Source organism: Nicotiana sylvestris, chromosome 1 (assembly GCF_000393655.2).
Source record: "Nicotiana sylvestris chromosome 1, ASM39365v2, whole genome shotgun sequence".
Classification (NCBI taxonomy): domain Eukaryota; kingdom Viridiplantae; phylum Streptophyta; class Magnoliopsida; order Solanales; family Solanaceae; genus Nicotiana; species Nicotiana sylvestris.
Window position 1 is genome coordinate 29,563,178 of NC_091057.1, and position 26,640 is coordinate 29,589,817.

The following is a 26,640-nucleotide window of genomic DNA, read 5'->3' on the forward strand; positions in this document are numbered from 1 at the left end:
TTAAATTGTGAAAATAAATAATTGGACTATTTTACTTAGCTCGTCACTACTGCTCAGTTCCTTAGTTATTTCTGTTACTACTGAGGTGGTTATACTCATACTACACCCTGCACTTTATGTGCAGATCTAGGTGAGTTAAAGCGTGGCGATCGTTGATTTCAGGCCGACTATCTGTGGAGATTACAAGGTAGCTACCAGCATCTGCAGGACCTTGTTACTCCTCTTGTTATTTCTTCTTTTGGATAGTTAGATAGTTTATATATCTTAGTTTATAGTTTTAGACGCTCATGACTTAGTGACACGCTGATGTTTGGGACTCGTTTCCGTATTTTTCTATATTATATTTAGAGTTGATTTAGTTTATGAAAAAAATTAAATGTTGAAATGTTTTATTAATTTCGTATAATCGGTTTAGTAGTAATATTTTGGGAAATAGGCTTGCCTTGTAACACGATAGGCGCCATCACGACCATGGTTAGATTTTGGGTCGTGACAAGTTGGTATCAGAGCCTAGGTTACACAGGTCTCACGAGTCATGAAAGAGTTTAGTAGAGTCTTGCGGATCGGTACAGAGACGTTTGTACTTATCTTCGAGAGGCTGCAGAACTTTTCGGAAAATTTTACCTTCTTGAATTCTTATCGTGCAGTATTGATTCAGCTTGAAGTGTAACTCTTTGAATTCCTTTCACGCATTCATATGCGCACATGAGCGCTCAGTATCCATTGTGCCTCGATGGATTGTGATTCCCTAGATGAGGTGCAAGATGTGATTTATGTGTGTTGATGTTGGGCCAGTCTGGAGGACTTGATGTCGGGTTTTGACTGTAGCTTGAGCACTGAGGAGTTGAATGTGCGGCTGCGTGCTTGTGGACTTATATGTCCGGTAGTTTCCCTATTAGTGGGATTTGTGATTTGATGGCTATGTGGAGAGTATGATTTGACTGCGAGATTGTGTTTGGATTGATCGAATGTGACGAGAAGGGTTTACTTGAGATGTAGCAAGGATTAATGGGTGTTTGATTTATGACTTGATATAGCTTGTTCAGGCTCTGTCTAATAAGAGGTTTATTACCAGCATTTGGTTGTTTTGGGCAACTACTATGATTAGAAATCATCGTTGTAACTGTTTGAATTATGTGTTATATCATGTGATTTCAGGTATATTTTAGACTCGTTCGAGGACGAACGTTTGTTTAAGAGGGGGAGGATGTAACGACCCGGTCGTTCATTCTGAGAGTTATAGCCCCGTTTCCCCCATTTCTATTTTTTTATGTGTTGTTCATCTGTGTTGAGTTGTATCGAGTTGGTAGGTTTGGGTTCAGAGTAATTTTGGAGTGAAATGATCACTTAGTCTCTTAGTTAGAAAGCTAAATTAGAAAAGTCAATCGGAAGTTGACTTATAAGTAAACAAATTCAGATTTGGATTTTTATGATTCGATTAGCTTCGTTGGGTGGTTTTAGACTTAGAAGTGTGTTAGGGATGTAATTTGGAGATCCATGGTAGAATTAGGCTTAAATTGGCGAAAGTTAGAAGTTTAGAAGTTCTTAGGCTTGAATCCGAGGTTGATTTGGTATTTTGGTGTTGTTTTGGGTGTTCCGCAGGTTCGACTAAGTTCTGGCAGTGATACATAACTTGTCGGAATTATTGGTTGAGGTCCCGAGGTCCTCGGGTGAATTTTGGATATGTTTGGGTTGTGTTGCGCTCGTTTTTCTTATGTTTCGATGTCGTTTCTGCAAGTATAAATGATATCATATTGAATAAATGAGCTATGATTTCTTTTTTAATTGAAGAATTAGATCTGTATCTTAATTACGGACCCATAGCAAAAAGAATTATTAAATTTGGACATCGTATAAGGATTTTATGGTCATTTTACTAAGAATTAGATTGCCAAATATTTTCAGTTTAATTACGAAATTGCCACTGGTGACGTATTTTAAAATCTGCACTATTTGCAAATATTAAAACCTAGAAATCTCATTCATTATAAGGTCAAATTGAGTGATTCAAAAGCTTAACTTGACTAGAATTTCAAAAGGAATCCATTAAAGTCATAAAATATGAGTTTTAGGATCGTTTGGCACGAGAAACGAGACAAAATAGCTGGCAGAAAAATATATAAAACTAGGGTTTGTTCATTCGGTCATATTTTGAATTGCGAAGCTCAGATTTGAGCGATTTTTACCATAGGGATTGGGGTAAGTGTTCTTTACTCGGTTTTGGTTATATTTCAAGAATCCATCGTCGCTTTTGGGATTTAATTGATGATTTCAAAGTGAAATTGAAGGAGTTAGGGTTTGAGTTTTGGAGAGTTTTATGTGAGGATTTGAGGGACCAAACGGAATCCGATTTTGATAAATTTTATATGGTTAGACTCGGGATAGAACGAGATTTATGATTCTGCCATTTTTGACTGATTCCAAGATGTGGGCCCGGGGGCCGGATTTTGGCCGATTTCGGATCTTTGGCATATTTTGTAGTTTTTATTGTGGAATTCGATTCTTTAGCACATGGTGATGGTATTAGTCTGATTATGGTTAGATTTGGAGCTTTTGGATACCGAGTCCAGAGACGAGGGCATCCCGGAGTAGGAGTTTATGTGGTTTGGGTAAGTAACAGTTTTAACTCTAGCTTTGAGTGTATAAACCCATAGAATTTGATATCATGTGATTGTTTGGAGGTGATACCCATGCTAGGTGACGAGCGTGTGGGTGTATACCTCGAGAGATTGAGACTTGGTCCGTCCCGTGAGGCTACGAGGCCTAATAACTATTATCTGTGGTTATGTGTTTACTTGTTGTTGAACTTGTTTGCCTTCATGTTAGAGATCATGCTTAGGCTTTATTCATGCTCATATTATTTGTACTCAGTCATAGAAATTATTGTACATATTTACCTCAGTCTCTATTATTTGCTAATATGATGTGATACTTGATGTGGACTGTGTTCCCTTATTTGTTGATGATGGTGAGGCTAGTGAGGTACATGATTGAGTAGGGCCGAGGGCCTGTTTGTGAGGATATTAATGCCATAGCGCTTGAGTTGTCCGCGTAGCACGTAAGTTGACCGTGCGGAACCAGGTATTGATATGGTAGCACGTGAGTTGTCCGTGCTTAGCGCTTGGGTTTTGGGAGCCCCTTCGGAGTCTGTACATACCCCTTGGTAAGCGCAGAGTGTTTAGTTTTTTGAGTGTATTGAGTGTTGAGTGTGAGTGATGAGTGATGGAGTGACAATGCTGTGAGGTTGCATTTACTTTTGCTATTGCTGCATTTATCTTTTAAATTCTTTGTGGCATTTATTGAGTTATGGAATTTACCTATTTATTTCTATTAATTTTTAAATTGTGAAAATAAATAATTGGACTATTTTACTTAGCTCGTCACTACTGCTCAGTTCCTTAGTTATTTCTGTTACTACTGAGGTGGTTATACTCATACTACACCCTGCACTTTATGTGCAGATCTAGGTGAGTTAGAGCGTGGCGATCGTTGATTTCAGGCCGACTATCTGTGGAGATTACAAGGTAGCTACCAGCATCTGCAGGACCTTGTTACTCCTCTTGTTATTTCTTCTTTTGGATAGTTAGATAGTTTATATATCTTAGTTTATAGTTTTAGACGCTCATGACTTAGTGACACGCTGATGTTTGGGACTCGTTTCCGTATTTTTCTATATTATATTTAGAGTTGATTTAGTTTATGAAAAAATTTAAATGTTGAAATGTTTTATTAATTTCGTATAATCGGTTTAGTAGTAATATTTTGGGAAGTAGGCTTGCCTTGTAACACGATAGGTGCCATCACGACCATGGTTAGATTTTGGGTCGTGACAGTAGTAGTATTAATCAAGTCAATTATCAACAAGCTGCATCCATTGCTTATTTGATTCCATGACCTTAGAAGGTATATAAATATTAGATTTAAAAGAAAAGGATAACAGAAGTGTCTAACATAAATTATCCTTGTTCAACTAATGCACACAAGAGAACTGAGCACAATTCTAGTTCACGAACCACATTATATTGTAGATGAAAACTAAACAATTAAATGAGCCATCACACTGATTATCAAGTTCCTTTCTTTTATAATCCTTTTTCTTGTGTAACTACAACACCATAACAGAGAAAAGAAAAGAAAAAAGATACAGTTACAGTAGCCACAAGTTGAGCACATCCCTTTAAGTTCCATTTATCTTTCTTAACAGGGGAAGTTAAGAGCAAGATCATCAACTGATATATGCCTATAAAAAGAAAATTCAACATCAAACGATATATGCAAATTCAATCAAGATGAAAGACATCCAATACATGTTGCGTGCACAAGTCATCGACCATTCTTAGACTCCTATTATACTGAACATTGGATAGTACGGTAATAATGCATATAAATTCATGACTACAACGATGGCAACTAGCTGCAGCTATAGGTCAAGCAACAGGAGAACCAAGTTCTAATAATATTTACCAAGTATTTTGTTGCCTACCAAAATACTGTTAAAAAGGTCATTGCTATAGTCGTGAACTACTTGAGAAAGAAAAAGCTCAATCTAAAGTTTCTAACGGGTCTAAAATGTTCAACCAATACAACTATTTATAAGAAAAATCAGAACAAATAAAAGTACACAATAAATTGAACACACGACATATCGTTAGCCCTTCAACCAAGTCTCCATACAACTTTTTAAATGCAACCCGACAGTGAAAACTTCAACCCTTGAAGACCTCCTCAATCTTTGCCCTTCAACCCAATATATACTCACATAACAACAATCAGTATTCAAACAAACAAAGAAATCTTATCGCAGAACCTCGGTCATAAAGAAAGAAAAGAAAAGCAAAATGGGTTACCTTTCTGAAGTTTACGTGGTGTTAAACAAGAATTCTTTTTAGCTACTACTACTTATAGGCCAAGATCAGAACAACAGAAGCACAAAATCAGTAGTAAAACAGGGTTGTGTAAGTAGTGGAGATCGGAATCTGGTGGCTGAAGTTTGGGATTTGAGTGACCAGCGGTTGAAATTGGGGATTTGAGCGAGAGAGAAGAACGGCTGCAATTTGGGATTTTTGTTGGGTTTAGGTCTTTAGTGATTTTTGCTGGAAGTTTATACGCAGGAGTTCCATAATTCAGCATACTATGCTGGAATTTTTCAAGTTTCAGCTAAAATAGTGAATATTTTTAAATAACTTTACAAATGCTGGTTATTTTTCGATTACTAGTCCGAAAACTAGCTAGCCCTTGCTATTTTCACCTGATAAGGAGTTAGTCTAAAACGGCCTTAGTCTAAAACGGACACTGGCCGTTTTAACTCAATATATCCAAACGGAAGTATCTTGTGCATGTTATAAATAGTCAACTGATTAGGAGGTCCTGATATTCCATTGATCTTCAGAGAGCAAAACGAAGTAGCAAATCTTCTGGGCAAAGCAATGCATTTGGCGAAAAGATGTTAAAGGAGTTTCTTGTACTCCGTCACTTCATTTCCTTTCTTACTGCATTTTTAGAATACCTCAACTCTTAAAACTCCAGCAATATCCTTGAGGTGCGTTTACCACCATTATAACTCCCGTCTTAAACACCAACAACTCCACAGCTATGCTCATCTAATGAGTGATATGTTATTGCATGCAGTTTGTAACTTTGAAGCCTAAGTTTTAAACATGAAAGTGGCAGTGGTTGGGGCAGGGATAAGTGGACTGGTTTCTGCATATGAATTGGCAAAATCTGGTGTGAAAGTTGTGGTTTATGGGAAGGAGGATTATCTCGGCGGCCACGCCAAGACTGTCACTGTCGACGACGACGACGTTGATCTTGACCGTGGTTTTATGGTCTTCAATCGGGTAAGTACTTTTTAAAACGTTTGGCCAAGTAGTTTTTAAATTTATTAGGCAAAAACCAAATTACCAAAATTACATATTTTAAAATACGTAGATTTTGTAAGTTTGACCAAACAGGTGTACCTACACTATGTCAAGGCGGTCAAGCGAACACAAAAAATTATATACGAGTATATATTTTTGAATACCTTTAATAAAGCAGAGTAAGGCAACCCAAAGTGAGCTCTTGTTTAGGAGTTCAAACCGCGTAAAAACAAACAACTAATTTTAAAAGTAGTTTTTAAATTTAAAGTTATTTTTTAAATAAATTTTATAATTTAAAAGTCAAGCTCTATAAAAATTTCTTCAACAAAGCTCTCTACATACTACAATTCCTCTCGGCTCTCTTTTTCTTTTGGTTTTATGTTTACTTTATCATTAAAATTTCTATTGTTATCTTATTTGACACAATTCTTGTCATAAGCGAAGATGCCAATGATGACGTATTGTTGACACTTGATGTAGATTCTTCTTGTTTATTGTCTCCCATCTTTGACACAAATATTATTTAATAGCTGACGACACAAATCAAGATTATTTCCTTTCTGGTGTGGAAGATCAGACTAAGCTGCAACCACAGAGCATACTCAGACAGAACCTTGACTCAGTTACCAAGATAAATCTTTTCTGATGTGGAAGATCAGACTATGCTGCAACCACAGAGCATACTTAGACAGTACCTTGGCTCTGATACCAATTGTTGCGGAAGCCAAATGTATAGAGTGTGAATAAGTCACAACTACTATACCAAAAATTATGACAGCCACCAAATAATAAATAAGACAATAAAGCAACAATAAAGGGAACACCAGAATTTACGAGGTTCGGCTAATTTTGCCTACTCCTCGGACACAACCAAATATTTTATTCCACTCCAAAAATACAAGTGAAATAATACTAAAGAGAGAAGATACAAATGCCTTAAACAGATGAGAAGGCAAATGAGAGGTGTGTTTCAATCCTAAACATTAGGCCTTCTTTTATAGGGGAAAAATCCCCCCCAAACTTAACTCCCAACCGATGTGGGACTTTGGCATTTTGCCAAACTTCAACAAATCTCCACCTTGGCAAAATTCCACATTTTCAATTCTCTCTCAATAACAAATTTTGGTTGTGTCTTCATCTTCAATCTTCAGTGTTCAACAATGTTGATCAAATCCAAACAATGTTGAAACTTGATCGCAGTCACCACCTTAGTTAGCATATCAGCAGGATTCTCCGTAGTATGAATTTTCTTCACTGTGACTCCTCCTTCTTCTATGATTTCTCGTACGAAATGATACCGAACATCAATATGCTTCGTCCTTGCATGATAAACTTGGTTCTTCGCTAATTGAATAGCACTTTGACTATCACAAAAAATTGTGATACCTTTTTGTTCAACACCAAGCTCCTTTAGCAATCCTTGAAGCCAAATTGCCTCCTTCACAGCCTCTGTAATAGCCATGTACTCTGCCTCTGTTGTAGACAAAGCAACTGTTGACTGCAAAGTAGACTTCCAACTAACTGGTGCCTTTGCAAAAGTAAACACATAACCAGTAGTTGATCTTCGTTTGTCCAGATCACCCGCAAAATCTGAGTCACAATATCCAACTACAGACTGATTGTCTTCCTGCTCAAAAACTAACCCGACATCTACAGTATTATGAATATACCGTAGAATCCACTTCACAGCTTGCCAATGCTCCTTCCCTGGATTGTGCATATATCTGCTAATAACTCCAACAGCTTGTGAAATGTCAGGCCTTGTGCAAACCATTGCATACATCAAGCTACCAACAACATTTGCGTATGGTACCTTTGACATATACTCTCGTTCAGCTTCATCCATTGGCGACATAGTAGTACTTAGCTTAAAATGGGGAGCAAGTGGAGTACTAACTGGCTTAGTCTTGTCATCTATGCCAAAACGTTGTAGTACTCTCTTCAAATATTCTTTCTGAGATAAACAGAGTTTCTTTGAACGTCTATCTCTAATTATCTCCATGCCAAGAATTTTCTTTGCCTCACCCAGATCCTTCATCTCGAACTCCTTCTTCAGTTGAATCTTCAACTTATCAATTTCTTCCAAATTCTTGGAAGCTATCAACATATCATCAACATATAGGAGAAGATATACAAAGGAACCATCTTTAAGCTTGTGCAAATACACACAATGATCGTATTTGCTTCTCTTGTACCCTTGCCGCAACATAAACTCGTCAAATCGCTTGTACCATTGTCTAGAAGATTGTTTCAATCCGTACAATGATTTTTCAAGTTTGCACACCATATTTTCTTTTCCAGCAACTTTGAATCCTTCTGGCTGAGTCATGTAGATTTCCTCCTCCAAGTTTCCATGTAAAAACGCAGTTTTTACATCCATCTGAACTAGTTCCAAATCCAATTGTGCTACCAAAGCCAACATAATTCTAATGGAGGAATGTTTTACAACTGGAGAAAACACTTCATTGTAATCAATTCCCTCCTTTTGAGCATATCCTTTGGCCACCAATCTTGCTTTGTAGCGAACATCTACTTGGTTAGGAAATCCTTCCTTCTTTGCAAATACCCATTTGCACCCAATTGCTTTCTTTCCCTTCGGGAGATTGGCCAATCTCCATGTATGATTCTGATGAAGGGACTGTATTTCATCATTCATGGCAATCCTCCACTTATCTTCTTCTGAACTTTGGACAACGTCTTTATAAGTAGTAGGAACATCATCAGCTACAATTGAGGTTGCACAAGCAACCGTCTCTATGAGACGAACAGGTTTCGTTATTGTTCTTTTTGGCCTGCTGGTTGCTATTGATTCAAGTTGTTGTTGAGGTTCCTGAGTTGGAATCTCCTCTACTGGCTCTCCTTCTAGAGGGTAATCTTCATTTGTTTCCTCCTCTGCTTCTTGTGTAGGAAAAATAAATTTTCCCTCAAACTCCACCTGCTTAGAAGCACCTTCATTTTGTTTGGTATCTTCTGTTACCTTATTTACCATAGCAGATTCATCAAAGGTAACATCCCTGCTGAATATTACTTTCTTTGTCATAGGACACCATAAGCGATATCCTTTGACTCCAGAAGTAATTCCCATAAAAATAGCCTTCTTTGCCCTTGGATCCAATTTTGACTCTGTCACATGATAATATGCAGTTGAGCCAAACACGTGCAAAGAGTCATAATCTACAGCAGACTTTCCATACCATTTTTCAAATGGTGTCGTGCCATCAATAGAAGCAGATGGTAAGCGATTAATGAGGTGGCATGCATATGTAACTGCCTCAGCCCAAAATTCTTTGCCCAAGCCAGCATTGGACAACATACACCGTACCTTCTCCAGCAAGGTCCGGTTCATACGTTCTGCCACTCCATTCTGTTGTGGTGTATGTCTAACAGTGAAGTGTCGGACGATGCCATCATTTTCACAGACCTTATTGAAATGATCATTTTTGTATTCACCTCCATTGTCTGTGCGAATACACTTGATCCTCTTGCCTGTTTGATTCTCCACCATCGTCTTCCATTTGAGAAAAATTCCCAACACTTCATCTTTGCTCTTCATTGTATACACCCATACTCTTCGGGAAAAATCATCAACAAAGGTTACAAAATAGTGCTTCCCACCCAATGAAGGTGTTTTGGAAGGACCCCAAACATCAGAGTGTACATAATCCAAAATGCCTTTAGTATTATGGATCGCTGTACCAAATTTAACCCTTGTCTGTTTCCCTTTAACACAATGCTCACAAAACTCCAAGTTGCAAGCCTTGACTCCTTTTAACAATCCTTGATCTGATAGAGTTTTCAAGGATTTTCCTCCAGCATGTCCCAAGCGCATGTGCCATAGCTTGGTTGCTTCTGCCTCTTTGTCGTCATTGGATGTCACTGTCGCTGTCCCAATAACTGTACTGCCACGATAGCGGTACATATTATTATTCTTCCGATTAGCCTTCATTACCACTAGTGCACCGGAGCATACTCTCATCACTCCATTTTCTGCAATGATTTTGAACCCTTTTGATTCAAGGGCTCCCACAGAGATGAGATTCTTCTTCAAATCTGGTACATATCGAACATCTGTTAATGTTCTGATCATTCCATCGTGGTTCCTTAATCGTATTGAACCAATACCATATGAGGTAAGAGGCTGTTATCCGCTGTGTGAATAATTCCATATTCTCCTTCTTGAAAATCCACGAACCAGTCCCTGTTGGGACACATATGATAGCTACAAGCCGAGTCCATCAACCATATGTCTGATGATGTTGATGACTCTGTTGTAACTAATGAGAAGTCTGAATCATCACAATCAGCTACATTTGAATCCATAATGGCCTTTCCATTATTATATTTGGCCTTATTCTTCAACTTCGGACAGTCTTTCTTCCAGTGCCCTTTTTCTCGACAAAAGGCACATTCATCTTTGCTGGGTCTGGATCTTGACTTGGATCTTCCCTTCTTTGTCCTCGTTTGATTTTGAGGATGACCCCTCACAAATAGTGCTTCTCCTTCTCCGCCCTTCTGTTTTTCTCGCTTTCTTTGTTCATAGCTGTACAAAGCTGAACAAACTTCTCTGAGAGAAACTTCGTCATTTCCATGGAGTAGAGTAGTTTCAAGGTGCTCGTACTCATCAGGAAGTGACGCCAACAACATCAAGGCCAAGTCACCATCATCATAAGTTGTATCCATATTTTGCAAATCTGTGACCAACTTATTGAAACTGGTGATATGTTCATTCATCGTGGTACCAGGAACATAGGTGAAGTGAAACAGTCTCTTCTTCATGTACAATTTATTTTGACTGTTTTTCTTCAAAAATTTATCCTCCAGTGCTTTCCATAATTTACTTGCAGAAGTTTCCTTTGTGTATGGATATTTCTGCTCTCTAGCAAGGTAGGATCGAATGGTACCGCAAGCAACACGGTTGATAATTCTCCAATCTTCTTCTCCAATAACATCTGGTTTCTTTTCTTCAATGGCCAGATCTAGCCCTTGTTGAAAAAGGACATCTAGAACCTCGCCTTGCCACATCCCAAAATGTCCGGACCCGTCAAATATTTCTACCGCAAATTTCGCATTTGACACAATTCTTGTCATAAGCGAAGATGCCAATGATGACGTGTTGTTGACACTTGATGTAGATTCTTCTTGTTTATTGTCTCCCATATTTGACACAAATATTATTTAATAGCTGACGACACAAATCAAGATTATTTCCTTTCTGATGTAGAAGATCAGACTAAGCTGCAACCACAGAGCATACTCAGACAGAACCTTGACTCAGTTACCAAGATAAATCTTTTCTGATGTGGAAGATCAGACTATGCTGCAACCACAGAGCATACTTAGACAGTACCTTGGCTCTGATACCAATTGTTGCGGAAGCCAAATGTATAGAGTGTGAATAAGTCACAACTACTATACCAAAAATTATGACAGCCACCAAATAATAAATAAGACAATAAAGCAACAATAAAGGGAACACCAGAATTTACGAGGTTCGGCTAATTTTGCCTACTCCTCGGACACAACCAAATATTTTATTCCACTCCAAAAATACAAGTGAAATAATACTAAAGAGAGAAGATACAAATGCCTTAAACAGATGAGAAGGCAAATGAGAGGTGTGTTTCAATCCTAAACATTAGGCCTTCTTTTATAGGGGAAAAATCCCCCCCCAAACTTAACTCCCAACCAATGTGGGACTTTGGCATTTTGCCAAACTTCAACAGTTACCTTGTCCTTTTCTCTTAATCTCACCCTTCATTATTATTAAATAATTTTATTTTATCATTTACCCTACATTTTTATATACCGTATCATAATTTTTCTTTATAATATTGCAAGCTTATTCATCATATTACTGGTGCATGATAACATGAAACGACGGCAAAACGACACAATCCATCCAAACATTATATTCATCAAACTATACAGTACAGTACAATACAATACGATACGACGTTATGAAACCATATAAAACAACCATCCAAACAAGCTGTTAGTAAACGAAGAGACTTGTGAAATGAGAGTCAAATCCCGAATCTTTCCTTTAAATTGTCTCCACCATTGTTTCAACCCCAAAAAAGAAAAAGAATCCCTAAAGCTCTCTCTTCTCCAGCTCTGAAATATAGTCCCAATTTTTTTTAGCTCAGTTGTGTTGTGTTTTCTTCTTCGTCTCTCTCACATTAGTGTGTAGAACAGACACATCAGAATATAATAACCTATTATAAGACACACTTCAGACGAATTGACAAATTATGTTAATTTTAAGGGGTTATCTAAGTTGGATTAAAAAAACTGTTAATTTTATTGTAAGAAACAGGAAAAAAGAAGTGGGATTGCAAAACTAGTTGGCTAGTCAGCAAATAACCACTATAAACACCTCGGTAAAGGTTGAAAGCAGATAAATATACATTGCAAATGAACTTTTTCGGTGTGAAACTTGCTTTAGTCAAATTTCACTCCGAGAGGGGAAAGTTAGGCCATCGAAGCAGATGCGGATTCAGAATTTGAACTGTATGGATTCAGTTTTAGGGATTTTAGCATTGAACTATTATATCTTTAAATTTATGGGTTCAGACCTACAATTTGTTGAAATTTAATGAACTTTTATACATAAATCTATGCTTCTCCGCGTGGAAAGTTATGAGTTCGAATAAACTCGTGGCCGCTACTCTACATCCGCCCCGCACTAAAGGGCGGACGCATGAATTCAACATGTTAATGCTGAAATGATGTGTTTGACAGGTAACTTATCCAAACATGATGGAATTTTTTGAGTTCCTTGGAGTTGATATGGAGATAACTGATATGTCATTTTCGGTGAGCTTAGACCAAGGCCGTGGTTGCGAATGGGGTACCCGAAATGGAATCTCTAGTTTGTTTGCACAGAAGAGGAATGTCTTGAATCCATATTTTTGGCAAATGATTAGAGAAATTATCAAGTTCAAACAGGATGTCATAAGGTACCAATAACTTATTTGTCTTTAAATATGACTTGTTACAATTAGAAATTTAGAGCACAAAGTCTTCTTTGTTGATGCATTGGATTAAAATGGACTAGATCGTTCTGTTTTTTATGCTTTCTTTATATATGTGTCAAGGAAAGAGCTATCTTCAATGAAGTTTATTTCATCACGAATACATTTCTGATCGCATTGCAGTTACCTTGAAGCACTTGACAACAATCCTGACATTGATCGCAATGAAACAATAGGGCAATTTATTAAGTCAAATGGCTGTTCGGAATTATTTCTGAAGGCTTATCTGGTGAGTGGTGACACTGCTGATTGTCGTAGTTATTGATTTTGACAGGTGTATTATGCTTTTTGTTCACTCAACAAATTGTCCTTGCTATAAGCAATTTACTCATATGTTTCACAGATTCCAATATGTTCTTCAATCTGGTCCTGTCCCCTAGAAGGAGTAATGGGCTTTTCTGCTTATTCCATTCTTTCATTCTTTCGCGACCATCATCTTCTTCAGGTTCTTCCACTCATCAACTGTTCAATTAGATACTTTGTGTGTAGATTATACCCAATTGTTAAATGCGAGAGACTGAATTTGAATGCTTACATATATCATTTTATTATATTTGTGCCTAAGGGTGATTTTGTTTCTTTTTTTAAAGCTCTTTGGTCTCTCTCAGTTGCTCACTGTAAGATGGGGATCACACATATCTGTAAACAAGGTGAATTTTTATTCTTAGATACCGCAAAGTTCTTACTATTTCCCTGAGGAAAATTTCGGGCAATTACCAAATTTCACTTTCTTGCATGATATGTTAAGCATGTGTCATCCTTGAGAGTAATATGATGGGGGACATTGAATGCAGGTTAAGGAGGGGCTGGAGAAGAGAGGCTGCCAAATAAGAACTGGTTGTGAAGTAAATTCTGTATTGACAGATGAAGAAGGTCTAGTTTGGTTTTATTTTTGGCTTGTTGCAAGAGTTTGTTGTGCTGATTATTTTATCATAATAGTAGATGGGCGTATATCTGTTGGAAAACGGATAGGTTATTACCTAATGGCAATTTATTTAATGGAAAATGCCTAAAAATGCCACTCAACTAACATAAATGGCCTATCTATGCCATCCGTTAAAAGGTCGCCCTATTCATGTCACTAACGTTATACTTTTGGCCTATTTATGCCATTGTCTACTGACAGTTCCATTTTCTGGTTTTTAAATAATAAAAATCAATTTTTCGACCCCACTATTGCCACATTTCTTTATATTACTGGTTCTTCTTTACTTGACCCTACATTTCTTTTAACCCTGATTATTTATAACTAACCATGCCCAACCGGATAACATCCAACCATCTTTTAACCCAAGCCCTAATTCCTTGTCACGACCCAAAATCCAACTAGTCGTGATGGCACCTAACCCAACTCGCTAGTTAAACCAATTAACAACTATCCTATTTTATGAGATTTTTTTAGACAAATATATGATAAAATAGCTGAACTTTAATACTTTTCCTAAGGACTGGTAGTACAAATCATGAACTTTTAAGATTTTGATTTTTACAAACTAAATTGAAATAAACACCATATCGGTTTCAAATAAATACAAATCACTGAACAATGATCTTATCAGGTCGTGCCAAGGAATTAGGAGTTGGTTTCTAGCTTGTTGATTTGTACAAGAACATGTGTTACTTAGTTTATACTCATTTTAATTTATGATATTTTTTCAAGAGAAAAAGATCTAGATAGAGTTAATTTGTTGCTTATCTAGGGAAAAAGCTTCAGTGAGCTGTATTATGTTACGAACTACTCGTGATTCTAACTGTGAAAGGAAGAAGCGTTGCAGGTTGTACCATAGATTGCAATGATGGCGCCAAAGAAGTATATGATGGATGCATAATGGCAACACATGCTCCGTACACTCTGAGAATGTTAGGGAAAGAGGCAACATATGATGAAACAAGAATACTGGGTGCATTCCAGTATGTCTATAGGTACTTTCAACTCCTTTATTTGAACACCTTGGACTTGTTTTCTCTTTAAATTTACGTTATATTTTTTTCGAAAAATTCATCCATAAATTGACATCAGTAATGTGGTTTATCTTCCTCTAAAAAAGGTAATAAATGCATAGTCATGCCAGCATTTGTATTTTCTGTTACCAGATGAGCCCTATTTTGTGCTTTAGTGAAGTTCAGTTAAAATGCATGTTCGAATTTAAGAGGTTCATCTTATTGAGAAATTCGTTTTAACTTATTTCTCTTGCTGATGCTGCCTGGTTTGAGAAATTCGTTTTAACTTATGTCATCTTGATTGAACCATATTCAAGATATATGATGTCTAAATGTAAAATCATTTTTTCTTCCTCTATGACAGCGATATTTTCCTTCATCATGACAAAATATTCCTGCCTCGCGACCAATCTGCATGGAGTGGTTTGAACTTTCTTGGAACTACGAATAATAGAGGATGCATGACATATTGGCTCAATGTAATCCAGGTGTGTTATGGAATACAAGGATTTATGACCTTGTAGAGAAATTAGAATATAATGTTCTTCAGTGGAGAGTCTTCTCTTTAATAACTGACCTCTTATTTTATGAGCTGTCTAAACTTACAGAATCTTGGTGACTCAAAGCTGCCTTATCTCGTAACCATCGATCCTCCTCACACACCAGAGCATACATTGCTTAAGTGGACAACAGGCCACCCAGTCCCCTCAATTGCTACATCAAAAGCTTCACGTGAGCTAGATCAAATCCAAGGGAAGAGAGGAATATGGTTTTGTGGAGGATATCAAGGTATGAATCTCCTATTATGCAGAGCATGGACAGTTTTTTCAAGATAGATGTTCCTTTGTAACCTGTAATCCTGAAGAATTCCACCACTCACTATTGCTTTTTAAATCACTTGTAGTACCCACCATAGGAAACAATATAGTTTCTGTCTCCGGACCTTTTATAGTTCTCTCAGATAGTCCATGGAAATTGGATTTTATAAGTTTGAATCTGTTTTAAGAAATAATTTTGAGTCTTCACGAATAAGATCCGACTCCGTTTCTAGTTAGATAAAATAGCCCTGAGCCATCGAGACTAAGGGGACTAAACAAGCCGCCAAACTGTCTTTGCAAAGAGAACTTCATTCACTTTTTTTCTTTCCATTTCAACTTGATTCCTGTGAGTGAGCTCAACAACCTCGTGTCGTGGTTACTTCTTTTATTTGCGTAATGTTAAAGGAAAGCTACTGCTACTGCTTGTAGTTTGAGTTGTTCCAACTTTAGTCTTAGCTTCCCTCTAGTGCAAGACTTTATCATTGTTTCATTGCTTATTGATGTATATTTATTGCAATACTTCCAGGATATGGCTTCCATGAGGATGGACTAAAGGTAGTACTACTTTTGCTCAACAGATTTTGACTTGAAGTATCACCTTACTATGAAAACAATTTGAAGTGTTTTCCAGCTTTTGTTGTCCCTTTAATGTCATGTAGATGATTATCTACGTTTACTCCTCATCAGGTTGGTGTGGCTGCTGCACATGGCATGCTTAGAAGGAATTGTAGTATTCTGGACAACCCCAAGCACATAGTACCAACCTGGCCTGAAACAGGAGCACGCCTCATTGTTACAAGATTTTTCAGAAGTTTCATTAAAACGGGATGCATAATGTGAGTGATGATAGTTTCACCTTGTATTGCTTTAATCCCAAAATAGTGGCAGATACATATCTAACAACTTGTTTATTTCTATCTATCCTATTTCTTATCCCGAAAAGGGTCAAAATTGCCCAAAATAGTTATGTCTTGCATCGCGCTACAGATGCACCGGTCTGTAGGTGTGAAACTATATATGGTGAATGAAAGTGTTAAAAAGGAGCACGGTAGACCTAAAATTACATGTAAAAATGTTGTCTCGAATGACTTATAAATCTTTGGAATCATGCAACTTAACTAAAGGCAGGCACAATGGAGGAAAAATATCCATGTAGGTGATACTTACTAGTTAGGAATATGCTTTAAAAAATTACTTTTCTTATTATTGTTACTATTATTTATATATATTTACATTAATTTCAATGTAACTCTTATTTTATTTTGGCGTGATGAGATATGAGTTAAGCAACAAGTGAGGAGTCATATCGCCGACCCCATCTTTGTTTAAGAATGAGTCTTAGTAGTAGTAGTAGTTGTTTCTTCTAAATGTTAAAGATATCTAGATAGTTACTTTATATTTTGCGATATACAGCTTGTTTGAAGAAGGAGGTACAGTATTCACCTTCCAAGGAACAGAGAGGAAATGCTCTCTGAAAGTTTCTCTTAGAATTCATAGTCCACAGTTTTACTAGAAGGTAAATTCAAATTCTCTTTTGTCTCCTTCATGTTATCAAGTGATAAATCCATACGGAAAAAACTAAATCCAAATCTTGACAAATTCTGTGATATAGATTGCAACTGAAGCTGACGTAGGCTTTGCTGATGCTTTTATTCATGGAGATTTCTGTTTTGTTGACAAGAATGAAGGTCTTCTTAATCTTATCATGGTGAGGAAATAAATAGATTCTTTGTAAATAGCATTTGGTTGGTACTTAGCTTCCTGAATTTTTTTACAGATACTTATTGCCAACACAGATTTGAAAGCGTCTGTTACAAGGTCTAGTAAGAAAAGGTAATAGTTTATCCTCAAGTTGAAATAAAGAAACATAAACTTCTGTTCATATGTTAAAGTTTTTCATCACTTTTCATGGCTCTAGAGGCTGGTGGACACCATTGTTTTTTACAGCAGCACTGTCATCTGCAAAATACTTCATTCGACATATTTTGAATCAAAACACCCTAACTCAAGCTCGACGGAATATCTCCCATCATTATGACCTGGTAAATAACTTGTGTGTATTATATCACCCAAAGTATGTAGGGGATATCAAAGATCAGCAGTGAAATTGAAGTACTCAATCCTGCGAGTATTTTTTGCCAGTTACAGTAGATTTATCACTTCCATTTTCCTACAATTTTCTTGTCTAATAAGCATTGTTTTATTGATGTTTTGTTCAGAGTAATGAACTCTTTTCACTCTTTCTGGATGAGACAATGACATATTCATGTGCAATATTCAAGGTTAGCTCTCAAATTTTTAAATCCTTGCCACTTTTTTTTTTGTCTTCGTATGTTGAGCTACATTTTCTTTCATAATTTTTCTAGAGAAAGGATGAAGGCCTAAAAGATGCACAGCTGAGAAAGATTTCCGTTCTCATTAAAAAGGTAAGTGATCAACTATGTAAAAAGCTCTCTTGTTTCAACATAGATTTCAATCATAATTTGATTTTGCTTCTATTCTATTTAGGCAAAAATTAGCAAGGAACATCACATTTTAGAGATAGGATTTGGTTGGGGAAGTTTTGCCGTGGAAGTTGTCAAGCAAACAGGGTGTAAATATACTGGTATAACTCTCTCCGAGAAGCAACTGGAATATGCACAGTTAATAGTTGAGCAAGCAGGCCTTCAGGTATAAATTGTACTTACAATGTTGAAGATCAAAATTTGTCTTTATATGTTGAAGATTTGAAGAATAAAATGCTTTTTTATATGTTGTATTCCCACATTTGTCTTTATATGTTACATTCCCAAATCCGAGCAACTTTAAATCTACGGTTATCTATTAATATTCAATTCAATGAAATTTTTTCACAGGATCAAATTACATTTCTCCTATGTGACTATCGTCAAATGCCAAATAAGGACAAATATCATAGGATTATATCAATGTGAGCTTTTATCCTCTATATCTTAACATATTGTATTACTCACTATATGTCGAGTCAGTGTTACAGTTGAACTAATTTCATTTTCAGTGGGATGATAGAACATGTTGGTCATGAGTTTATGGATTAATTCTTTACTTGTTGTGAGTCTTCATTGGCAGAAGACGGGCTTCTAGTTCTGCAGGTATTGATCCCTTAACACAGTCCACTTTGTTCACTTTTTCCCTTAAATTTCCTTCAATCTTCTGTCGCTCTTGTTTCTTTATGATGCTTTTCAAAATCGTTGGCTTTCCTTAGTTCGTTTCGATGCAAAATGTGGAATTTTGCCAAGGTGGAGATTTGTTGAAGTTTGGCAAAATGCCAAAGTCCCACATTGGTTGGGAGTTAAGTTTGGGGGGGATTTTTCCCCTATAAAAGAAGGCCTAATGTTTAGGATTGAAACACACCTCTCATTTGCCTTCTCATCTGTTTAAGGCATTTGTATCTTCTCTCTTTAGTATTATTTCACTTGTATTTTTGGAGTGGAATAAAATATTGGTTGTGTCCGAGGAGTAGGCAAAATTAGCCGAACCTCGTAAATTCTGGTGTTCCCTTTATTGTTGCTTTATTGTCTTATTTATTATTTGGTGGCTGTCATAATTTTTGGTATAGTAGTTGTGACTTATTCACACTATATACATTTGGCTTCCGCAACAATTGGTATCAGAGCCAAGGTACTGTCTTAGTATGCTCTGTGGTTGCAGCATAGTCTGATCTTCCACATCAGAAAAGATTTATCTTGGTAACTGTGTCAAGATTCTGCCTTAGTATGCTCTGTGGTTGCAGCTTAGTCTGATCTTCCACACCAGAAAGGAAATAATCTTGATTTGTGTCGTCAGCTATTAAATAATATTTGTGTCAAAGATGGGAGACAATAAACAAGAAGAATCTACATCAAGTGTCAACAATACGTCATCATTGGCATCTTCGCTTATGACAAGAATTGTGTCAAATGCGAAATTTGCGGTAGAAATATTTGACGGGTCCGGACATTTTGGGATGTGGCAAGGCGAGGTTCTAGATGTCCTTTTTCAACAAGGGCTAGATCTTGCTATTGAAGAAAAGAGACCAGATGCTATTGGAGAAGAAGATTGGAGAATTATCAATCGTGTTGCTTGCGGTACCATTCGATCCTACCTTGCTAGAGAGCAGAAATATCCATACACAAAGGAAACTTCTGCAAGTAGATTATGGAAAGCACTGGAGGATAAATTTTTGAAGAAAAACAGTCAAAATAAATTGTACATGAAGAAGAGACTGTTTCACTTCACCTATGTTCTTGGTACCACGATGAATGAACATATCACCAGTTTCAATAAGTTGGTCACAGATTTGCAAAATATGGATACAACTTATGATGATGGTGACTTGGCCTTGATGTTGTTGGCGTCACTTCCTGATGAGTACGAGCACCTTGAAACTACTCTACTCCATGGAAATGACGAAGTTTCTCTCAGAGAAGTTTGTTCGGCTTTGTACAGCTATGAACAAAGAAAGCCCCATTGCACAGATCATCTAGTGAGCCACTGTTTCAGGCTCACGATACACAATACTACCCCCCTGAACTCACATTCAAAGCACCCGAGCCACATACCTATAATCCCCACTTTGAGGTCCCGGCGGAGATTGAAAAGCCGGCTAAGAGCCCAGAGCAGGACGAGGTGATGCGGAAATTTAAAAGCCTGGAGCAATCCTTCAGGAACATACACGGGTTAGGTAACCAAGTCAGCGTGGCTTACAAGGATCTATGCCCTTTCCCTGACGTTCAATTACCAGCAGGGTTCAAAATGCCCAAGTTCGATTTATACGAAGGGCATGGTGATCCTATGGCACATCTACGAGGTTTTTGTAGCAAAATGAGGGGAGCAGGGGGCAAAGATGAGCTATTAATAGCTTACTTTGGCCAGAGTTTGAGCGGGTCGGCGTTAGAGTGGTATACAAGACAAGATCCGAGCAGGTGGTACACCTGGGATGACTTGGCACAGGCTTTCGCAGGACATTTCCAATACAACCTTGAGATAGTCCCAGACCGTCTCACATTGCTAAAGCTCGAGAAGAAACCCGGAGAGAGCTTCCGAGAATTTGGGTTCCGATGGAGAGAACAGGCAGCCTAAAATCTTCCGTTATTAGAGATGGTATGATTTTATTAACGTAATTGTATTTTCAACATGACTCTTCACACTCTTCACGAGAAGACTCTTTTTTCTTGTGAAGCATAGCTATTGAACTCGAACTTAGGAGCTCTGCTTTGCTACTATGTTGAATTATGTGAACTACTTCATATAAAAACTTAGTAAATAGAGAGGATACACTTTTATTTTTCCAATTTTTGAGAAGTAAAACAACTCAAAGGATTCTTCTGTTCTTGTAGATTGTATTCTCAAGGCCAGGCAATGTTGCAGCATTTGGTGATCCTTACAACAGTGCACCTTCAACTTATTAGAGTTTCTTTGTTTGGAATGTTGGAACTTCCTTCTGGAAAATAAATTAATTCCTCAGCACAACAAGAAAAAACTAATCAAGCCAATGTGTCATTGGTGTTCGGCTACATAATAAAAATACTTATAACATGGTGTGATATTGTTTGCTTTGGGAAAAGTTGCACGATCTTTCCCAAAAGGCATCACACCAATGTTGTGTCCATCACCTTATTGACTTATACTTTTGTGATCCTTTCGTACTGTATTCAGTAAACTCCTCTTTTCAGTTACCAATGAAAAGTTATTCAAGGAAGGAGAGATTATTAGTTGAAACTAATAAATTTTGTGTCCATTGGCTTATAAATTTTGGGGACGCGCATTTAATTGCCTTATAAAGTTTCATTGAAATATTGGCTTATAAATTTTGAGTGCGCGCATTTATTTATTAGGTGAAGCTAATAAATTCTACAGTTTTTTTAACCTAATTATTGTGTATTATTGGATTAATACACACGAGCAAAGCTAGAGTTCTAGTTGTATGTTTAAGAGATTATTAAGTAGGTGCATGTACGTACATCACCTTTAACATTTTACAATTTAAGTTGAGATGGTCAATGGTCACACACTCAAAATTAGTATCAAACCAGACATTAAATATGGGTTCGAGTCTCTTCGTCAAATAGAATTTTCAAATACTTAGCTTATGAAAAAGAATGAGGGGCACGTTAGCAACGCTAGGATATCATTTTCAAATTTAGTTAAGGTTTAAAAGTTTAGATGATTGTTGAGCACCTTAGCTCCTACATTCAAGTGTATTAGATCATTCGACTATTCAAAATTTATTATTACACATACACACACATACAACAAAGGACTAGATTAAAAGTGCAAACGATTAACCTATATTATATATACACACACACACGTTGGGTTGCTCTAATGGTAAGCACCCTCCACTTCCAACCAAGAGGTTGTGAGTTCGAGCATGGGCGAAACTACGTAGCTCCAAGGGTGGTCGACCACCCTTCATAAAAAATTTACACGGTATATATAGGTAAAATATTAGATTTTAGTGGTATATAACATATATTGAACACCCTTTATTGGAGATTTCGAGTTTGAACACCCTAAATAAAATTTCTGGCTTCGCCACTGAGTTCGAGTCACCCCAAGAACAAGGTGGAGAGTTCTTGGAGGGAAGGATGTCGAGGGTCTATTGGAAATAGCCTCTATACCCCAAGGTAGGGGTAAGGTCTGCGTACACACTACCCTCCCCAGAGTGAGATTATATATTAGGTTGTTGTTGTTGTTGTTGTTGTTGTTGTATCTAGTTCTTTGCCTTTACAATCTAGTTTGCATGGAAGTTTTCTTTTGCTAAGTATAAGAATCTATTTCATGTTAAAAATAATTATTTTTAATTGAGTCCTTAAATTATTCATCACTATTTAATTCAATTCACCAATATACCTTGGTAAATGATAGATTTCTCAAGGAGCAATTGTTTAATACAACAACAACAACAACAACGACCCAGTATAATCCCACAAGTGGGGTCTGGGGAGGGTAATATGTACGCAGACCTTACCCCTACCCCGAAGGGTAGAGAGGCTGTTTCCAGGAGACCCTCGGCTCAAAAAAAACAAATGGGAGATAATATATTAGTACCATAAAAATGCGTAATAAAATAACAACAATATATAGGGGATACGAAATATGAAATACAGGATACGAAATACGAACTACGAATTAGATGGCTGGTATAGTACAACTAGAAGGTAAAGCCCTGCATCAATAGACGACCACTGACATTCCTAGTCTAACTCCTAACTAGATAGTCTCTCTCAGTTGTGCTGTAGAAATATTCACCCTCTCCCCTAACCTACAACCTTAATGCTCGACCTCCATAATTCCCTATCAAGGGCCATGTCCTCCGTAATCCTAAGTCGCGTCATGTCATGTCTGATCACCTCTCCCCAATACTTCTTAGGTCTCCCTCTACCTCTCCGCGTGCCCACTACAGCCAGTCGCTCACACCTCCTCACCGGTGCATCAGTGCTCCTCCTCTGAATGTGCCCAAACCATCTGAGTCTTACTTCCCGCATCTTGTCCTCCATGGGGGCCACACCCACCTTCTCTCGAATATCTGCATTCCTAATCTTATCCATCCTTGTATGGTGTTACAAAAAATGTTGTTCCCAAAATATGTGTTTGGTAGTGTATGTCTCATATTTTTAAGAAAAAACTCATAAATAACTGAGAAAATTAAAAAAGAGACAAAAATCAATATGAACTAAATCGATAAAAGCTGACTTAATTGGTTTGCTTTAGTCCAGTATTTGAAAAATCAACATATTTAATTTGATTTTTCTTAAGAAAAACCGACCTTAAACGAACCGCGAACACCCTAAATCCAATCACTTATGTAATATTTTACTTTCCATAAACAAAGATCCTAAACGTAACATTTTATATTTTGTTTCTTTTGAATCTTATCACTATTTCTGGCTCGCATATCTATGGCCAGTATAGTCATTGCCGAATTAATTGGTTATACTGAAAATGTAAACGTTAAGATTGTATTTTTTTTTTCCACATCAACTTGTAGGTCTTTAAATCATTTATGTATATTGATGTACGTGGTCTATCCCTAACCTGAAATATCAACAACCTTGATTTTTTTTTTCAGTAAAAAAAAAAAGAAGAAATTAATTCATTTAATGCTACTTTACTTGATATAGTGAGATGAGCATTCGGGCAATTCAAATTGAATATAAAAATACCCGTTGTAATTTTTGATTTTCGAATTGAAGAAATGTCACGACTCCAGTTCGCCCTCCGTGAACTATCGTGACAACACCTAGTCTCTACGACTAGGTAAGCCTAACAAATGCGGAAAAGAAAATAATATAAACCGAAATAACGAAAATGAAATAGTGTTTAAGATGTCGCCTGGCATATAACAGTACAAAAAAAATCTTAACTTAACACTCCCAAATTCCGGAACTCCATGAATCACAAGCTATGAAATATAGTAAAATGCTCTAACTCCGGAATGTCTACATCAATAGTAAAGATAGAAGGACTATCACTACAAGATAGAAATACCCGCTATAATTTTTGATTTTCGAATTGAAGAAATGTCACGACCCCAGTTCGCCCTCCGTGAACTATCGTGACGACACCTAGTCTCTACGACTAGGTAAACCTAACAAATGCGGAAAAAGAAACAATTTGCGGAAAAGAAAATAATATAAACCGAAATAACGAAAATGAAATAGTGTTTAAGATGTCGCCTGACATATAACAGTAAAAAAAAATCTTAACTTAACACTCCCAAATTCCGGAACTCCATGAATCACAAGCTATGAATATAGTAAAATGCTCTAACTCCGGAATGTCTACATCAATAGTAAAGATAGAAGGGCTATCACTACAAGATAGAAATACCCATTGTAATTTTTGATTTTCGAATTGAAGAAATGTCACGACCCCAGTTCGCCCTCCGTGAACTATCGTGACGACACCTAGTCTCTACGACTAGGTAAGCCTAACAAATGCGGAAAAAGAAACAATTTGCAGAAAAGAAAATAATATAAACCGAAATAACGAAAATGAAATAGTGTTTAAGATGTCGCCTGACATATAACAGTAAAAAAAAATCTTAACTTAACACTCACAAATTCCGGAACTCCATGAATCACAAGCTATGAAATATAGTAAAATGCTCTAACTCCGGAATATCTACATCAATAGTAAAGATAGAAGGGCTATCACTACAAGATAGAATGGAGAGAGACTCCCCGGTTTGCGGACACGGCAGATATACCTCGAAGTCTCCGAAGGATCGCCTCGCCTCAAGCATGGTAGGTCTGAGTAAATGTACCTGGATTTGCACATGAAAAACATGCGCAGAAAGGGCATGAGTACACCACAACTGTACTCAGTAAGTGCCAAGCCTAACCTCAGTTGGGTAGTGACGAGGAAGGTCAAGGCCTCACTGAGGGTAAATAAAATATAAGGTTTAACAGTGTAAAAATAAATACAATATAATTAAGTACAACAGTAAGAATTAACATAGAATAGAAGAACAACAACAACTATAACAGAGAGAAATAATCACAGAAAGGAGTACAGCTCGACACCGAGATAACAACCGGGGATCTCTCAGGATACCGTCCTGTAGTCCCCAAATATAAATATCCAGTGGATCTCCCGGGTGCAGTCCCGTAGTCCATCTCATAATGCGTAGGGATCTACCGGAAATCTCGATCCGTAGTCCCAAATGTAAATACCCAATACTAGGGGAATCTACCGGGTGCAGTCCCGTAGTTCCAAATAATTGTGCAGGGGGATCTACCGAAATTCCACATCCGTAGTCCCAAATAAATAGACAAGGGGGATGTACCAGAATCCCACATCCGTAATCCCAAATAAACAATCAAGGGGGATCTACCGGAATCCCACATCCGTAGTCCCAATATAAATACACAGCGGCAACAGGAGAAATATTCAACAATGACAATTTCATATTAAGGTAACAGGTAATTCTAACCTAGCATGTTGCGCATAATCCAAATAAGGCAATTTAAGCAAGTAATGCAAATAAGTCAATTAGACATGCTTCCCTAAGCTACAACATGCTTAAATTGCAAGTAGCATAAACAGGAAGAATAAACACAGTTAAAATTTCTTAAAGAAAACTGGATCTTTCAACACAGTGGCACTCTCTTGTCGCACAATACTCCAGATGCTAACCTCCACTTTATCCATCCTACCCCAATGCGGTGTGTGACATCCTCGTTAATCTCCCCTCCCCCTGGATAACCGACCCAAGGTACTTGAAGCTGCATCTACTCGGGATGACCTATGATTCAAGCCTCACATCCACGCCCATTTTCCCCTGCTCAGCGCTAAACTTACACTCCAGGTATTCCGTATTTGTCTTGCTAGACTTAAAACGCTTAGATTCCAGAGCCTATCTCCAAACCTCCAGCCTCTCGTTAACACCGACTCGCGACTCATCAATCAAAACTATGTCATCGGCGAACAACATGCACCATGACACATCCCCTTGAATGTTGTGTGTTAACGCATCCATCACCAAGGCGAATAAGAACAGACTAAGCGTAGAACCTTGGTGTAACCCTATGACAACCAGAAAATACTCAGAGTCGCCTTCTACTATCCTAACCCAAGTCTTTGCCCCATCATACATGTCCTTAATCGCCATAATGTAGGGGACCGACATGCCTTTTGCCTCCAAGCTTCTCTAGAGAACTTCTCTAGGAACTTTGTTGTACGCTTTCTCCAAGACAACAAACACTATGTGCAGGTCTTTCTTCCTATGCATGTACTGTTCCACCAACCTCCTAACATGGTGTATAGCTTCAGTAGTAGAACAACCCGGCATGAACCCAAACTGGTTGTCGGAAGCAGACACTATCATCCTCAACCTCGCTTCAACCACCCTCTCCCACACTTTCATAGTATGACTCAGTAATTTGATACCCCTATAGTTGTTACAACTCTGGATATCACCCTTGTTCTTATACAATGGGACCACCGTACTCCACCCCCACTCATCCGGCATCCTCTTCGAGTGAA

At 37.4% G+C, this 26,640-nt stretch overlaps 1 pseudogene; it reads left to right on the plus strand.

Annotated features, from left to right (window-relative positions):
* Positions 1–4,203: 4,203 nt before the first annotated feature.
* The window catches only part of LOC104215315 (uncharacterized), a 47,046-nt pseudogene continuing 24,609 nt past the window's right edge, over positions 4,204–26,640 (plus strand).